At 44.3% G+C, this 17,616-nt stretch overlaps 1 pseudogene across 1 annotated transcript in view; it reads right to left on the reverse strand.

The window, feature by feature from the left end:
• The window catches only part of LOC125528359 (ABC transporter C family member 10-like), a 49,987-nt pseudogene extending 33,329 nt beyond the window's left edge, over nucleotides 1-16,658 (reverse strand). The window contains exons 1-8 of the transcript XR_015609901.1: nucleotides 16,473-16,658; nucleotides 15,211-16,135; nucleotides 14,758-15,138; nucleotides 14,244-14,562; nucleotides 14,081-14,167; nucleotides 13,375-13,962; nucleotides 13,102-13,266; nucleotides 12,834-12,926 (exon numbers count right to left, since the gene is read on the reverse strand). The product of XR_015609901.1 is annotated as an ABC transporter C family member 10-like (transcript). The remainder of the gene's footprint in view (nucleotides 1-12,833; nucleotides 12,927-13,101; nucleotides 13,267-13,374; nucleotides 13,963-14,080; nucleotides 14,168-14,243; nucleotides 14,563-14,757; nucleotides 15,139-15,210; nucleotides 16,136-16,472) is intronic.
• Between the last annotated feature and the right edge of the window lie 958 nt (nucleotides 16,659-17,616).

Consider the following 17,616-nt stretch of genomic DNA (forward strand, 5'->3'; position numbering starts at 1 on the left):
CGACACAGAATTGTTTACCACCTATGCAAACAATGGGCAAATTTTGATTTCTGACCTTGAAACGGCGATCCGAGCTTCCAAAGCCCCAGACGGCGATTTCCTGAGACGGTTCATTCTGTACGCAATTGGTACTGTTCTAGCACCAACAGCACAACATTATGTGGACTCGAAATTTCTCAACGTTGTTACAGATCTTGAAAACCTTCGGAAATTTAACTGGGGATGTTTCACACTTAATCACTTCTTCAAGTCCGTTCACAAGTTTCGAAATCGAGATCACGTAAATCTACAAGGAAATCTAATTCTGCTCCAGGTTAGTGATAGATCACTACTTAATGTCCTTTAATTATTGTTCTGTTGCATATCTGTATGGTGATGAACTAATTTATTGTGTAGTATTGGTACTGGGAGCACGTGCGTAGTGGCCGATTAATGTATGCTTCTAGACCCCCTCCATTGATCGCACGATGGGACGAAATGATGGCTACTTTAAGAAGCGATGCTTACGAGAAAGGAGGTCTTCATAACGGGTTGGTACCTATCTACAATTGAACTTTTTATATCCGATTTTTTATTTGGTACAAATGGTTCATTATATTTTATAAAAATAGGCTGTCTTGGAAATTTGTGCTCCTCAACGACCGTCCGAGAATTCTAATAATTTTCCAAGAAAAAAAGATGAACATGTGCATCAACATGATTCGTATCGAGCACCATCACAAGGACAGCAATTTAGTAGCCATTAAGTATGTACACCAAGGACTATTTGTTTTTGCAATATCACAAATAGGTGTCATGGAACCTCATTCATTTAGCTATTGTTATCAACGGGGTTTTATTTTGTTTACACAGATTGAAATGGTAGTTGAAGTCATGAATGCACACATTGTTGATCATGAAAAGAAGGTAGGCAGGAAGTTAATGGAAATTGAGCACAGATTTGATGTCAAATACCAGACTCTAGGTGAAGACTTGATCGACATGAAGACTAAAACTGGCACTAATCCTAGGTTGTCGAAGGCCGAGGACGAAATTAAAGACTTAAGGAGGGAACTCCATGTATGTCATACTGTGCATTTTGTATTTTTTATGAATATGTTCCTTCATGGTCATTATTGTTTGCATTGTTACAGGAATTAAAATACGAATTTACAAGCAACCGACAATCAGTGTCACAGAAAGGAGGTGTGCAGGTGATCAATATGGCCCAACACGTCAATATCTAAAAGTAACAAACTAATGATGAACTACCTTTCTTCATTGTAGGATCAAGTCAATGTGTACAATTCATCCCTGACAGGAACTCCTAGGGCTAGCCAATTCACGACAGGGACTTCGAGTACACCAAGTGCAAGACATGTGACGGAAAACAATAAGGAACCACAATTAACTCCGATGAAGCCTGTCTTTCGTAATGATTACAAGTTCACGGATGAGGACATAGAGACGGCCGTTTACATCCGCAGAACATACGACCCTATTGAAATAGCTAGAATCGGAGACATTTCCCTCACAGCAGAAAATCTGAAGCGAAATTTGGACGACAAATACATTTATGGTGATGTAAGCCCATTATACTCTATTCTACATCATTACTACAACAACTGTCTTATTATTGTATGATTGAAAATTTGGCAGGTTATTATGGCATATGCTCGCATTAGCCAAATTGAGAATGATACTACCTCAATCATATCCCCTCAAGAAACCGAAAAGCTGTTACAAATGAAGGGGGTGGTTCCTGTTGGACATGCAGCCTCATGGTTAGCTCGTGTAGCAGGAAAATTTGTAGGGCGCCGAAAGGTACACGTTTTCCACACTTTCATAGTTTACGTACACACTGTACACGACAAATTTCGGTTCTCAACCCAACCCAAATTTTACTGCAGGTGCATGTTCCACTCAATGTACACCAAAACCATTGGATGCTAATGATGTTTAATTTTGACAAAAAAGAAATTCAGACTCTGAACTCCATGAATTATCATTGCGACAAGACCAAGGAAGATTCTCTTGTAAGTGTTCTCTTGCTGCCTCTTTTGATCCGCATGGAACATGAGCTCCCAAAGTACTGTAACCCTATGTATAACTCGTCGTATCCTAGATGGACTCGATTCAGTTCTGCATTGACGAAGCTGTCAAGAAAGGGTTGATATCACCAGCTAATAACATCAATTTTGCCGAATGGACCAAAAAACGCTATGAGAACATACCACAACAGACCGATGGGTATGCATGGCCTCATAAATTATTATTTGCGTACACGAATAAGATTACTGATCTTTAACTAAACATCGCAAGACTTCCTGTGCGGTTTGGACACTGCAGTACATGTTGTCATGGAACGGGGATGAAATGACCGATATTTTGAACCAGGTAATTGAATGCCTAATTTAAATTTGTACTTTGTTTAGCTTGAAAGCTATGCTGACGTCAGTGTCGGTTATCCAATATAGGCAAGGATAGATATTTTCAGGTGGAAAATATGTACAGCCTTACTACATTCAAATTGCAATGCGCTTCGTCTCGAATCATATAAGTTCCCCATAACGGTTAGCGCTACATGAAGAATATATCATTATTTCATAAGTCTCATGATTAGAACTAACGCAGCACTCTCTCTTATACAGAAGGAGGTGTACGATGCCCAGCAAGCAGTTCTACCTGATGCTTCAGAAGAGGACGTACAATTAGTCAACAATCCTGATGGTTCCAACGAACCTAACACATCCAACTCCCAGAAGGATACCGGTGCACCCAACTCCCCCAAAAATGGTGCACCCAACTCCCCCAAAAGGAAGAGAGCACGTGGACGCCCGAGAAAGCTAGTCGATCCCGAGCAAGCAGCAAAAACAAAGAGTCTTAAAGAACTGAAACTTAAATTTGACAGCAAGACCATAGCCAACCAAGTGTCTTCGTTACCATCACGGTCATGCAGAGAGCATAAACCAGCACCAGCTTTATTGAGCCCATTCAAACACAAATAGGTAGCATCAATTGATACATGCTCATGCTCATGCTCTACTTCTAGCATCATTTGATACACGTTTTGTTCTTATCAGAAAGTGGAAATAGGTAATTTTGGCAATCATGAGCATCCTCTACTTATTGCAATATCTAATGCATTGATACATTCTCATGCTCATGCTCTACTTTTAGCATCATTTGATACACGTTTAGTTCTTATCAGAAAGTGGAAATAGGTACTTTTGGCAATCATGAGCATCCTCTACTTATTGCAATATCTAATGCATTGATACATGCTCATGCTCATGCTCTACTTTTAGCATCATTTGATACATGTTTAGTTCTTATCAGAAAGTGGAAATACGTAATTTTGGTAATCATGAGCATCCTCTACTTATTGCAATATCTAATGCATCATCAGTACAAAGCTTGATTTGGCAATAGGTGGAATCGGCAATCATTTGCATGCTTTAATTTTGTCAAAAATTAATGCATAGTTCAGTTGTAACTGCTCATAGATATGGCAGGAACATGCTGAGTTATACACTAAACATAGTCATGCCAAGCTATAACTACCATAGTCATATTATGAGAGTTCCTAGCATGCATCACCATACAGCAGAATAACACAGCAACCATAACATAGACCACCGTACGATACTTGAGTTGCTAAGGCCTTGTACAATGCAAGGTGCTTAGGGCAGTTGCTTATAGAAATAAACCAGGCTTTTCTTAAGCACATGTGCTTATTTGTACAGGGTAGACGCATAACTAGGCGTCTCTCCTGTAGAAATAGGCACCGGTGCTTCATAAATACCATGTTTATTTTTCTAAGCACCACCCTAAGCATCTAGCATTGTACAAGGCTTAAACATGCATCACCAAAATAGTATTAACAACTAGGAACACTAAACCAGAGTAGCAGCAAACTCTTAACATAAACGGCAGATTAACCACCGCTCAGCATAGGTTCAGACACACCATAGGACATTAGTTTTAGACTCCAACAACAAACAAACATACATAACATAACATGACACGACGGTCCTGGGGCAGCAGCAGCACTCTAGCAGCACATCACTTCTCTCCCTTCTTCAATGCATGTTGTAGGGCTCATTGACTTTGACAATCTCGAGGAAGCGTGCATAGGCAGCATGTTTAGCCAGAGTACTGGCTTTATGCTTCTTACCATGTCCATTGCCAGTGCTGAAGGCATGCTGGATCATGCCATCTATGCCGCCACCGATCACCTTGCAACAGAAAGGGCACCCAATCTTGCCAAAGAAATGGTACTTGATCTTCCCAGCAATCAGATGCCTCAGGGTGTACCGGCTCTTGCTGTGCCTGCTGTCCATGCTGTAGTCCACGTCGTCGTCATCCTCCTGTGAATTAGTGAATTAGTACACATAGAAGAACTCAGCTAATCTATTATGGTACATTGACTTTAATTACAATGTTTTGAAAGTACACATGTGTAACATTGCAACTATCTATTTGCTAGAAACAAGGCGTATGTGCACATACATAATTGAGCCAAAGAAACTAACATGCATAAATATGGATGGTGGAATAGTCGCATTTATAGATTAGTGCACAAGTAGTACATAATTAACACATGAAAGACTTCATGAAGTGGCTTGGTTTAATGATATTTGATACTTGTTACAGGTGTAATTCTTATTGGAATCAGAAAAATGGCTTCATTATACTCCTCCATGTTTCACACAAGGGGGGTTTGTTCTATCTACTGGAATGAAGAAACCATTATTCTTTCTGACAGCGGCAATACTGCTTCTCCAACATTGTTAGACCCTGATAAGTTTCAGAAGGAAATTGGTAAAGGAGCTATGGGGTGTCTCACTGCTCATATTGATGAGAGATGTGGCTGTGATCATCTAGATAACATACTGTGGAAAATTGGCTAGATGCAATGTTTTGATTTTTTGGTATCCAGTGGATATGTACTGTCAGCCCATAATTATTAAGGGAGCGATCACTTCCTTTGCAAAATGGAAATCTGTATAGAATTTGCAAATGGATCATCTATGAACATGTGTGCAAACTAATCATATATGAACATGTGTGCAAATTAATTCATCTACATAAACTAAAATGAATCAGGAACTGCAGCATTTTGTCACTGTCCTTGGGAAGCCAATGGAGAATCCTGCCATATATCCATTGTTTAACCCACTTTTTTCATTAATGTATCCCTGCCATGAACATTTTCTTGTATTTGGGTTCATTACCCCACTTCTTTCATTAATGTATCCCTTGTGAAACTTATGCTCATCTAGTTAACAAGACAAACCCCAATGCCATGAAAAAAAACCAGAGTATCTGCTGGAATCAGAATGTGAATCAGATTTAAAAATCCACATCCAACATGAAGATCTATGCTAGATCCCTACAATCCTACATACGTAGAACTAGCACGCCCAAGTGAAATTGATGCTCATCTAGTTTACAAGAAAAACCCCAATGTCAAGAAAAAAACAGAGCAAAAAACAGAGTACTACCTCAGATAGCTCGTCGATGGCATCCTCGTCGAAGTCGCTGCCCTTCCTGCAATCTAAGTCGAACTCCTTTATGGTGTTCTCCTCGAAGAGCTCTTCGATTTCGTCATGCACCTTACGCTTACGCCTTCTCATCTCCTCCTCCTCCAGATCTTCCCCGACCTTGTGCTCGCCGACGGGTTCCTTGACGGCTGCGATGGCAGCGGGAGCAGGCACAACGGTCGCTGCACCGGCAGCTTCCGCCGCTACGGCGGACTCTGCCGCTCCACCTACGGCTGCAGCCATGGCAGCAGACTACGCTGCTCCGATGGTTGCCTCCGGCTCCTCCGCCGCATCTTCACGTCCGCGCTTCATCGTCGGTCGAAGACAGGAGGAGGGAGGCGTAGGAAGGGAGGAGGGTGGTGAGGAAGGAGGAGAGGGTGGTGAGGTGGTGAGGAAGGAAGAGAGGGTGGGGATAGGACGGGGGTTTTCTACCCGATTTGGGGAAGAAATGCACTGCTCCTGCCTCTTGGAGTTACCGAGAAGCCGCGGATGCCGATTTGACTTGACACACCCACCCGGCCGTCCCCATTCCACGTGGGGACGTGGCGGTCGTGCACGCGGTCGTGCACCTCCTGCAGTTTGCCATCAATTGCTATCGGTCTCACAAGTTGGTCCCCTTGTCATCCACACAACCGAGCCACCACATGTACCACATTTTTCTTTCTCCCCGTCTCGACCACTGCACATCTTTCTTTCTCCCCTTCTCGACCAGCGCCGCCGCCGCCGCCTCCATCTCCCGACGACCCCTCTCTTCGCTGCCGGTGCGCGGCCGCCGCCAACTCCGGCAAGTACGTGAGATCTCCCCTCTTCTTCCCTTCCCCAACCGCGTCTCCCTACGGAGGCGGATCTGAGCCGATTGGTTTGGACTGAAACTTAGTTTTTGGATTGGATCTTGATTTGGTTTCTATGGTTTGAGACCAAATCAATCAATTAGTTTGAGCTGCCACTACCACCTACTACTGCTTCAAATCCAAGAGCCGCTGTTGCCGGCCGGAGCTCGTCGGCTCTCTCGAGCTTTGACGCCATGTCTGATCTAGATTCATGACGTGCCCTCGCATATGGCTTTGTCCACGGTTTGAACCTTTGGATTCAATCCAAAAGTTGAAAATGGTTTGGACTGGGTTGGATGACGAGCATGTATAGTTCGGTTTGGTCTAGATTCTAAATGAAAATATCTGGATTGGTTTGGTTTTGATGTGTGCCGTGGATTGGACTGGTTTTAGTTTGGATGCCGAACTATTCCCAGGTTTAGATGAGACGGGCATTGCCATTGTCATTGGCATTGCTTTATTACATAGATGATAGAAAATAGATTGATTGGCCATTGCCAGTATAGGTTATCACTATGATTTATTATATGTATGATCTTTGTATTGTACTATGTACAATTCAACTTAGAGTTCAACATGTTCTGTGTAGAATGGAGGTGTGACGCCCCCGATTTGACCGTACACTAATCATGCACGCAAATGTGTACGATCAAGATCAAGGACTCACGGGAAGATATCACAACACAACTCTACAAATAAAATAAGTCATACAAGCATCATATTACAAGCCAGGGGCCTCGAGGGCTCGAATACAAGAGCTCGATCATAGACGAGTCAGCGAAAGCAACAATATCTGAGTACAGACATAAGTTAAACAAGTTGCCATAAGATGGCTAGCACAAACTGGGATACAGATCGAAAGAGGCGCAAGCCTCCTGCCTGGGATCCTCCTAACTACTCCTGGTCGTCGTCAGCGGGCAGCACGTAGTAGTAGGCACCTCCGGTGTAGTAGGAGTCGTCGTCGAAGGTGGCGTCTGGCTCCTGGGCTCCAACATCTGGTTGCGACAACTAGGTAGAAGGGATAGGGGGAAAAGAGGGAGAAAGCGACCGTGAGTACTCATCCAAAGTACTCGCAAGCAAGGAGCTACACTACATATGTATGCATTGGTATCAATTGGAATAAGGCTATCATATGTGGACTGAACTGCAGAATGCCGGAATAAGAGGGGGATAGCTAGTCCTTTCGAAGACTACGCTTCTGGCAGCCTCCGTCTTGCAGCATGTAGAAGAGAGTAGACTGAAGTCCTCCAAGTAGCATCGCATAGCATAACCCTAACCGATGATCCTCCCCTCGTCGCCCTGTGAGAGAGCGATCACCGGTTGTATCTGACACTTGGAGGGTGTGTTTTATTAAGTATCCGGTTCTAGTTGTCATAAGGTCAAGGTACAACTCCAAGTCGTCCTGTTACCGAAGATCACGTCTATTCGAATAGATTAACTTCCCTGCAGGGGTGCACCACATAACCCAACACGCTCGATCCCATTTGGCCGGACACACTTTTCTGGGTCATGCCCGGCCTTGGAAGATCAACACGTCGCAGCCCTACCTAGGCACAATAGAGAGGTCAGCACGCCGGTCTAAATCCTATGGCGCAGGGGTCTGGGCCCATCGCCCTTTGCACACCTGCACGTTGCGAACGCGGCCGGAAGCAGAACTAGCCCCCTTAATACAAGAGCAGGCTTACGGTCCAATCCGGCGTGCGCCACTCAGTCGCTGACGTCACGAAGGCTTCGGCTGATACCACGACGTCGAGTGCCCATAACTGTCCCCGCGTAGATGGTTAGTGCGTATAGGCCAGTAGCCAGACTCAGATCAAATACCAAGATCTCGTTAAGCGTGTTATTTTGAAATAACCGCGAACGCCGACCAGGGCCAGGCCCACCTCTCTCCTAGGTGGTCTCAACCTGCCCTGTCGCTTCGCCACAAAGATCCACACAGAGGGCCGTTGGGACAAAGGTCCTTTCAGCCCCCAATCCGTGAATCACTCGCGGGTGCTCCACAAGCCGACTCGTCTTTAGTCACCACATGTATCCTGTAGAAAGTATATAGTATATACCCGTGATCACCTCCCGAGTGATCACGGCCCAGTAGTATAGCATGGCAGACGGACAAGAGTGTAGGGCCACTGATGGAACACTAGCATCCTATACTAAGCAGTAGGATAGCAGGTAATGGTAACAACAGTAGTAGCAAGGACAGGCTATGCATCAGGATAGGAATAACGGAATGCAGTAACATGCTACACTACTCTAATGCAAGCAGTATAGAGGAGAGTAGGCGATATCTGGTGATCAGGGGGGGGGGCTTGCCTGGTTGCTCTGGCAAGAGAGAGGGGTCGTCAACACCATAGTCGTACTGGGTAGCAGCGGCGTCGGTCTCGATGTCTAGCGAGAGAAGAGGGGGAAGAAACAATAAATATTAAGCAAACAGATGCATACGATGCATGACATGACAAGGCGTGATGCTAGGTGTGCCCTAACGCGGTATGAGGTGGTACCGGTGAAGCGGGGGAACATCCGGGAAAATATCCCTGGTGTTTCGCGTTTTCAGACCGATGAACCGGAGGGGGAAAGTTACGTGTTCGCTATGCTAGGGATGCGTGGCGGATGAACGGGCTGCGTATCCGGGTTCGTCTCGTCGTTCTGAGCAACTTTCACGTTCAAAGTTTTTCGATCCGAGCTACAGTTTATTTTATATTATTTTCTGAAGTTTTAAACATTTAGAATTAATTTTAATAAACTGGTCAATGGTCAACAGTCAATAGAGTTGACTGGACAACAGGGTCAACAGACCCGCATGTCATTGCCTCAAACACTAACTAATAGAATATCTAACTAATTAGATTAGCTAATATTAGTTAGACTAATTAACAAATAATTAACTTAATTAAAATACCTAATTAATTAATTAACATTATTATTTTTATTATCTTTTTTTACTAACAGTAGCACTGGGCCACTGGACAATGTCCAGCCGGACACGTCCAGGGCAGCACCACACATGGCCGGACAATGTCCAGGCCACACCCTTTGGCGCGCCGGACATGTTCGGGCTGGGCGGGGCACGCACGCGGCCAGCGGCCATGGCCGAGCCGGCCGGTGCGGTAGCCGCTAGGGTGCCGAAGGGGGTGAAGGGGGGCTGCTGGGAGGTGGCGGCGGGGGGGGGGGGGGGTGGTCGGCCGGAGCAACGGGCGGCGGGTGGCATGGCCGGCGACGCGTGGCCGTGCGGCGGTGGGCGAGGCCAGCAGGGGAGGCGCAGCGAGGCGAAGCAGAGGCCGCGGTGCACGGCGGGGTGGCCGCGGGCACCAGGCCGCGGGGAAGGCTACGGGGCAAGGGTCGGGCGGAGCTGCGGGAGCACGCGGGCGAGTGAGTCCCGTCGAGGACGATTCCGGCGCGGGGTCAGAGAGGGAGATGGGGTGGCGCTCACAAGGGGTTGCAGGGGACTGGGCAGCGGGGCGCGAGGAGGAAGACGGGGACGTTGGCGACGTAGGGGAGGCGGTCTCCGGCGACGGCGTCGAGCGCGTGGAGGTCGTTCGGGGAGGATTGGTGGAGCGAGGCGGCGGCGATGGCGTTCCGGCGACGGAGTGGTGGGGCGGGGCAGCCCGGCGACGATGGGGCGGCGTCGGGCTCAGGGGAAGGGGATCGGGGCGAGGTGCGTTGGGGCGCCCCCGATCCAGATCGCGCGGGGGGGGGGGGGGAGGAGAGTGGGGATCATGGGGAAGGGGGTTAGGGTTTCGGTGCCCCCCGGGAGGGGTTAATGGCCTGGGTCTGGGCCGGCCTAGTCGGCCTGGTGGCCAGCTGGGCCGTTTGGCCCATCGGGTGGAAGAGGGGGTCCTATTGATGCCTTTTCTTTTCTTTTTTACTTTTTTTGTTTGCAAAATGTTTAGCATCTAAATGGTATTTATAAAATATGGGAGCTAGTTTATAAGTTGCAGTGCATCAGATCCTTGCACCAAAAACTAGTTTGGGTGAAATACTAATTCATATTAAATTTAGATTAATTAAAAGGTTATTAAATGTTGTTGCTTGCCAAAGTTTGAGGTTGTTAGGGTCACTTAACTAATCCATTTAAGTTTAGTTACAATTTTAGAATTGCTTCAGAATTATTTGTTACTTAATGAACATTTTAGTTTTCATGTTTGAGAAGTTTAGTATTTCACTTATTATTTGAATTTGAATTTGAAGCGGATTTGGATCAACGGGAGATTAGTAACAGTAATAGTGGTGACATGGCATCATTAGCAAAGGATCACTGTAGTTTAATTACCCGGGCGTCACAGGAGGAAGCACAATGTGGACGCTGCAACTCACGGTGCCGGACCAGCCTTTCTACTGCCACGCTGTTCGGCATCTACTTCCAGCCTTCTTTTGTTTTTGCAGCGGTAACAATTTATATGAACCTTCTGACAGTACATTCTTTTTGTTTTTTTTGCTATTTCCACTAATGTATTGTGTCTGTTATTTGTTTTTATCTTACACAGATCGTACCATGCAATGTGAGATTGGCATTCAATGAGCTCGTCACAGACACCGTGACCTTCGACGCTCTTGGGGGCCCATACAGTATGCAGGTCGAGAGGGGGCGAAAGATAACCCAGATAGGAGGAGATGATTGGGATCGTTTCATCGCCCGCATGCGTCTTAGTGGGGGTGAATTGATCAGCTTCTCCTTCAGAAGAGATAGGCCCAGGATTTCTGTTATCTATCTAAATTTGATTCCGGATAGTGAGGATGAAGTTCATGAGGAGGAAGATGGTGTTGATTCAGATGATGACGATTCATATGATGATGAGAACCCACTTGTTGAATACCTGTATGCCCAAGGACTCACACTGGGCGACGAGGAAATCGGGAACCTCTGGGGCATGCTTCCGCTACGTGAAGACTACCTAGGGAAGCCATTCGTGACCCGCCTCACAAGGACGAATGTTAAACGGCATATCATGGTATGTTACTTAGTGTGGTAATTTCATGATATACATGCTTAGTTAGTGTAGTAGTTCATATGATATGCATATTGTAGTACTGTGATGAGAGGCCTAGTTTAGAATTCATTTAGTGAAGAATTTTATGACATGCATGTAGTGTAGTAATATGCGATGATATGCTTAGTGTACGCAGTAATTTAATGATATGCCTAATTACTGTAGTAGTTTGATGCTTGGCATATAGTGTAGTGATGTGATGATATATATGCTCAGTGTTGAATCCAATGATATATGTGTCTTGAAGTGTATGCTTTGTTGATAATTGCACGTGACATGATCATATATCATGTCAACTGTTTTGCTATTTCCACTAATGTATATGATCATGTCAACTGTTTTCAGAAATTACCTAAGAGGTTACTTGATAGATGTGGCATCGACCCGGGCGAAGAAGGCATGGCTGCTGGACTATGCCTTACCAGAACGGGCTCCATCACCAGCTGTGCCTATGCAGTGGACACGGACGGTCGCACTGTCTTGAGCAGGGCAGGGTGGAAGAAGTTCCTTCGTGCCAAGAATCTTTAGGTAGGACAGGCCATCCTACTCATTGTTGCGAACACCCGTCGCCATGACTTGAGGATGATGATCACCATCCACCTCATTTAGAACTGGGGTGGGCCATGTATCAATCTGAAATGAACTTGTTATGTTAGCTCTTGTTTGCGAGTACTTGTCGTGTATTACCGTACCTATATCTACTCATATCTAGGTACTATTGCTTGTGATGGATTGCAACTATTATTAACTGGTAACTAATGCTCTACTAGCTATGATTATTCCACTATGTGATGTTTTATAGGCTGTAGTGTGACATGGTAACTGTTATATATGGTACAGGCTTGTCTCTAAGACCTTGTACAATGCAAGGTGCTTAGGGATGTGCTTCCACTGTGTGATGTTTTGTACGTGCCAGGTTGTAGTATGAAATGCTAACTGTTCTATATGGTAGTGGCTAGTCTCTAATTGTGTTTTGCCGTCCAGCTCATCTGCCTTGTGTTGTCAAACCAAGAACAGATCTCCCTCAACCTGGCCAACTTGACCTGGTCGCCGCCGGCGATCTGCACGAAGTCGGTGTTCTCGCCGCCGGCCATCAGCTCGATCTGCCGTGGAAGAGGGGGTGGGGGTGGGTGGGGGGGGGTTGCCTGAGTGGAGCGAAGTTGCAGCGGCAAGAAGGAGGAGATGACTGCGGTGGACTTGGAGGAGAGGGAGGAGATGGCCGCCGATGAGTAATTGTGGAATGTGTAGCACCATGGCGGCGGTTATTCATTCGACAAGAGGGGCGGCGCGTGCAAATTTTCCTAGGACTAAACTGCCCCTAGATTAAAATGCGTCCCCACCTTGTCACGAGTACCGGCCCCACTCGTTTTAGTACTTTCACGTACTTTCATCGGAGTACTACCCAGTACTTCGTATTTGTCTGCCGTTAGATCGACATCAACGAACGGTTCTAAAAAAGCCCAACCACTCTAAAACTTGTATATTTTTATAGCCCCTAAAATTGATTCACCTAAGTGATTTGCTAGGGCAGATTTGGTAGTACCATTGATCCGCATCAATTCCTTGGACGAGGCTAGATAGTACCCCTGCATGACCAAATATAACAGGTTTCAGAAAATGAGAACTTTGAATGCAAAACTGCATGCTCATTCACTCTCGGTCAAAACATCACTTGGTGAATGAATTCAAATAATTATATATATGAGGCTTACAATAAAGAAACATAGTTTAGCCACAGAGAAATAACTTCATACCAATTACCTGCAACCTAATTGCTAAAACTATCATTGGAATGGATACAAACAGAACTTGCCATGTAACAACAGCCAATACCACTAGATTGCTATATGCATTTAAGTTGGCACCGAGGCTAAACATGAAGGCAAATGGAACATCGAGGTCAACGATACTCAAATCAGAAGAGACCTGCATTAGAAGAAAAAGGGAACGAGTTAATCTATCCTGAGAAGAATCTTTTGGTGTAAAACAGAACAAAAAAATAGTTGTATTTGCCATTGGTTTAAGAATTTTTACCCGGCTAAGAACCCGTCCTAGAGGAGTAGAATCAAAAAAGGACATTGATGCACGGAACAACAAATTGAGTAACTCAAAAAATAAGGATCTTGATGTCTGAATCCCAAGAACAACACCTGATAAAGATCTTGATAGAAAGAAAAATATCGAGCTAACTCTGATAATGATGTACACAGAAATTAACTTCAGTGTAGTAACATGAGGATTTTGGACATTGGCAGCCATCCATGAATTTTGTGATATTTGTCCAGCAATGAAAATCATGTGAGAAATGATGCAAAAAGATAAATACAGGAATCCTTTGTTCTGGCGCAAGTAAAGCATATAAGGCTTAACACCTGCATCCCCTGTTCCCCTTTCCTCTTTATTTATCAGTTGATCCACCAACGATGGCTTCACAGACTTTGTATGAATGCCATCTGTCTCCTTTATTGATACTTCCTTAGATCTTTGAGGGGATATATTGCTATTAAGATCTGAAACACCAATAGTATTTTTATGGGCATTTAGAAGGCCTTTAAATTCTTCACAATCAGCCAATAGATCATGATAAGGTGCAGACTGAATGACCTCTCCGTATGACATTAACTGACAAAAACATCATTGTGTTAGATGACATCAACAAATAAATCAAGCTAATTACAGATAATATAAATCATAGGAGCACAAATATCATCAGATGGTGACATCAAGTGGACAGAGGTACCAAAATGGAGTCAAATACAGGTCGAAAATCCACTTGGTGTGTCACCAAAAGAACGGTCTTGTCTGATAGAGAACTCACGACATATTCCTGTTACAAAGAGATTTGTAAAACAGTTCACACTCTAATAGTAATACAGTCTGCATTTGCTGAATATGATCCTTACAAAGAGACTTGTGGCTGTATGAGCATCAACAACGCTGAAAGGATCATCAAGAAGATAGATGTCTGCATTTTCGTATAGTGCACGAGCAAGCTGAATGCGCTGCTTCTGACCACCACTAAGATTTACTTCTCTCTCCCCAATTTGTGTGCAATCTCGATATGGCAACATTTCAAGGTCCTTGACCCACGAGCACCTCGCGACTGTGCTGTGGTATCTTTCCCCGTCCATCGGTGATCCAAAGAGGATATTGTCTTGCACAGTTCCTGTTTGGATTCATGCATTCTGAGAAATATATGCTATTTTTCCCATAGATTTGGATCTGAAATGTTATGCAAAGTTCAAGAGTTTGAAATGAAGTTCTTATGAAAAAAATGAATTTTAATTCATATATGCAACATTGTCGAGCATAATTTTCAACAACTTTGCAAACTGAACATGATGTTGTTTGTCAACTCGCTATGTTTCTTCATGTCTAAATGTCTCAATTCTGAATATGACAGATATTTCACTAGACAATGAACTTCTAATAAAACATACCGTGCCTTCAGTTCTGGAGACCTCTCCGAGTACAGCAGCCAAAAGCGTCGACTTACCTGAACCTACCTCTCCACATGTTGCTATTTTTTCTCTAGCTTTGGCTACTAGATTTATATTCTTTAGAGTTGGTTTTGATGTATTCTCTTCCCACGAGAAGCTACACGAATTCGTCGCTATAGGATAATCAATGCCACTATTGTATTTCTTCCTAACTTGTCCATTTAGCTCAGGTGCATCAAGGAACTTTGATATCCGAGTGAAAGCAACCTTAGCTTGTGTCACAATAGCAATAACATCCGGCATCAATATTACAGGGTCTTGCACAAGACGTAGAGTTTCCACAAAGGTGAAGACATTGCTAGCATCAAGAGGTATTTCCAAAAGATAGCATGTTACAAAGGTCGCCGCTGAAACCAAAACAGGAGATGACCAGAACAGGAAACCGTTGTAGGTCCTCCTAAGATGGATGCAGACAACCACTTGTAGTCAACCTCCCTCAATCCTTGATGACCTTCCTGAAGTGAGCTTCCCATGCATAAAGTTTCAAGATCTTCATATGAACTAATGACTCAGACATGGCCTTCAATCTCACATCTTGTGCGTCCATAAGTTTACTCTGAAATTTGTGTTGCAGTCGGGCCAATGGAACGCTGCAGTACAGTGATAATAATGACAACTAAAGATGAAATCATTGCAGCACAAACCGCATTGTATAGAATTGCCAGAGCAATGCAAAGCTGAACACTTGTTGCCCATGTTTGATGGAACCAGTATGGGAATTCCCCAATCTGATATGCATCGACGGTCACATAGTTCATAATTTCCCCAGAAGAGTGCTTCATTTTGGCTGCGCTTGATAGCTTCTGTTGTTTCTTATAAATAGCTGCTGACAGGAGTGACCTCACCTGCAGTCCTAATCTCCGAGTGCGGAAACACCACTGTCTCTATGACAATGATTCACAACACTTGCAGACGAACATTAACGTAGCAAGCACATAGCCTTCGTGTTTATAGGTCCCTTTCCCAAGTGAGACATTGATGAATGCTTTGAGAATTATCGGGCTTGTAGACAAGGTGAGAACCTTGAGCAAAGCAAAGAAACCTGAGACCAAGATGGCACGCTTGTGAGAAGAAACAATAGTCATGTGACTTCCTGCCATTCAGCTTCTCCATGAACATCATGTATTGGTTGCGTGCTCGATCTGTGGCGCCTATAAGTGGTATGTCTTTGTCCTCAAGGGGTTTCTTGTAGCCCATCTTCAATAGAGGATTCAACCACCAAAATGAGGTCTTGCTGAAAAACCCAGCTTTAGCGAAGGGAGTCGCCTGGCTTGCAGAATCAGCTACCACACCTTCTGAAAAAAACAGCTTTAGCATAAGTAGCGGATGTGGTGTACTCCCTACATTCCAAATTATTGAAAGTTCTAGGTTTGTCGTAAGTTGAACTTTTTTAAAGTTTGACCAAGTTTATAGAAAAATATACCAACATCTACAATACCAAATTAGTTTTGTAAAATTCATCATAAAATATATTTTCATACTATATGTACTTGATGTTGGAGATATTACCAAATTGTTCGATAAACTTGGTCAAACTTAAATAAGTTTGACTTAAGACAAACAACTTCAAGTAGTTTTAAATGGAGGTAGTAGCAAGCTATGTAACATGAGGAAGTTGAGGAGAGGATTTACTTGTGAAGGAACCCATATGGGCATGCAATCTCTATTGCTGAATTGCACTTTGAGGTGGATAAGCTCCTGTTGCATCCCTGCACCAATTATGAACAAGAAACTGTAGTTAGGACAATGAACAGATGCCCTTCTTCATGAAGGAGAAGACAAACAAAAGATACTACAAATACCGGTACTGGAGCAAACATCAGAAAGTCTGAATGCTATGAAATTATCTAGAGCGTCATACAGAAATTTGAACACTTGCTCGGAACACAGATCACAGTGCCTCATTAAAATCAAGGAAACCAAAGCTGAAGGAGAAACTGTACTAGCCAGTGATCATCAACTGTACCTTGTTGAGCCAGAGGAGAAGAAACTAGAAGAACTGCTTTGTTTGGCTATAAAAGGTCGTACCCATATTCAAGAATTTCCTCGAAGAAAAGAAAGGCCAGATATCCAAAAATAAGTTCCCCAAAACGGCACCCATTTTCCCTCTTAAGTGATGATGGCAGTGTTGAGTGTTGACTTCTCTAGGCCGCTGCTAGCTGGTGAATAGTAGCACCAAGCTAACAACGTGCCAAATGTTTGGTGTGTACAGGTTTTGTAATCTTCTGTGCAAAAATATTCTATGATATGTTGAGAATCAAATCTTCTGTAACCAACTCCGGTGGCAGGCGTCCATATTAATATACACCGCGCGGCCACCAGATCAATATACTATGCAAACGAAATCACCCAATGCCTCATTTTGTAGATCGAAAGGCCTTTCGCCCAGTTCGCTTTCATAGAAACAAAACAACATCCAAGCCCACTCTTACATCCATCAAAATAAAACCAACTGAAGCAAGATCCACCACCATCAGCTTAACAGGACATAGGCAGAAATAAATCTGAGCATAACAGCGCCGCGTCTTGCCATAGTGGTCCTCGGCCCCAGCAAAAGTGTGGTCCTTCGTTTCTTCGTTGCCAACTGAGCTGGGGAGCTTCCACCATCTTTGCTTCCGTAAGGGAGCAGGCACTTTTTGCAGGATCTGCAAGTTCAGTTAGGGACACAACGGTCTCCTGCGTTTGAGTAACCCCGATGGTCACCGACACATCACCTGTAAACCATACCACAGTAATCAAGCAAAAAAACATGTCATTACATAATTTCCAGGTAGTC

Source organism: Triticum urartu, chromosome 7A (genome assembly GCF_056163025.1).
Source record: "Triticum urartu cultivar PI428250 chromosome 7A, HENAU_Tu73, whole genome shotgun sequence".
In the NCBI taxonomy this organism is placed as follows: domain Eukaryota; kingdom Viridiplantae; phylum Streptophyta; class Magnoliopsida; order Poales; family Poaceae; genus Triticum; species Triticum urartu.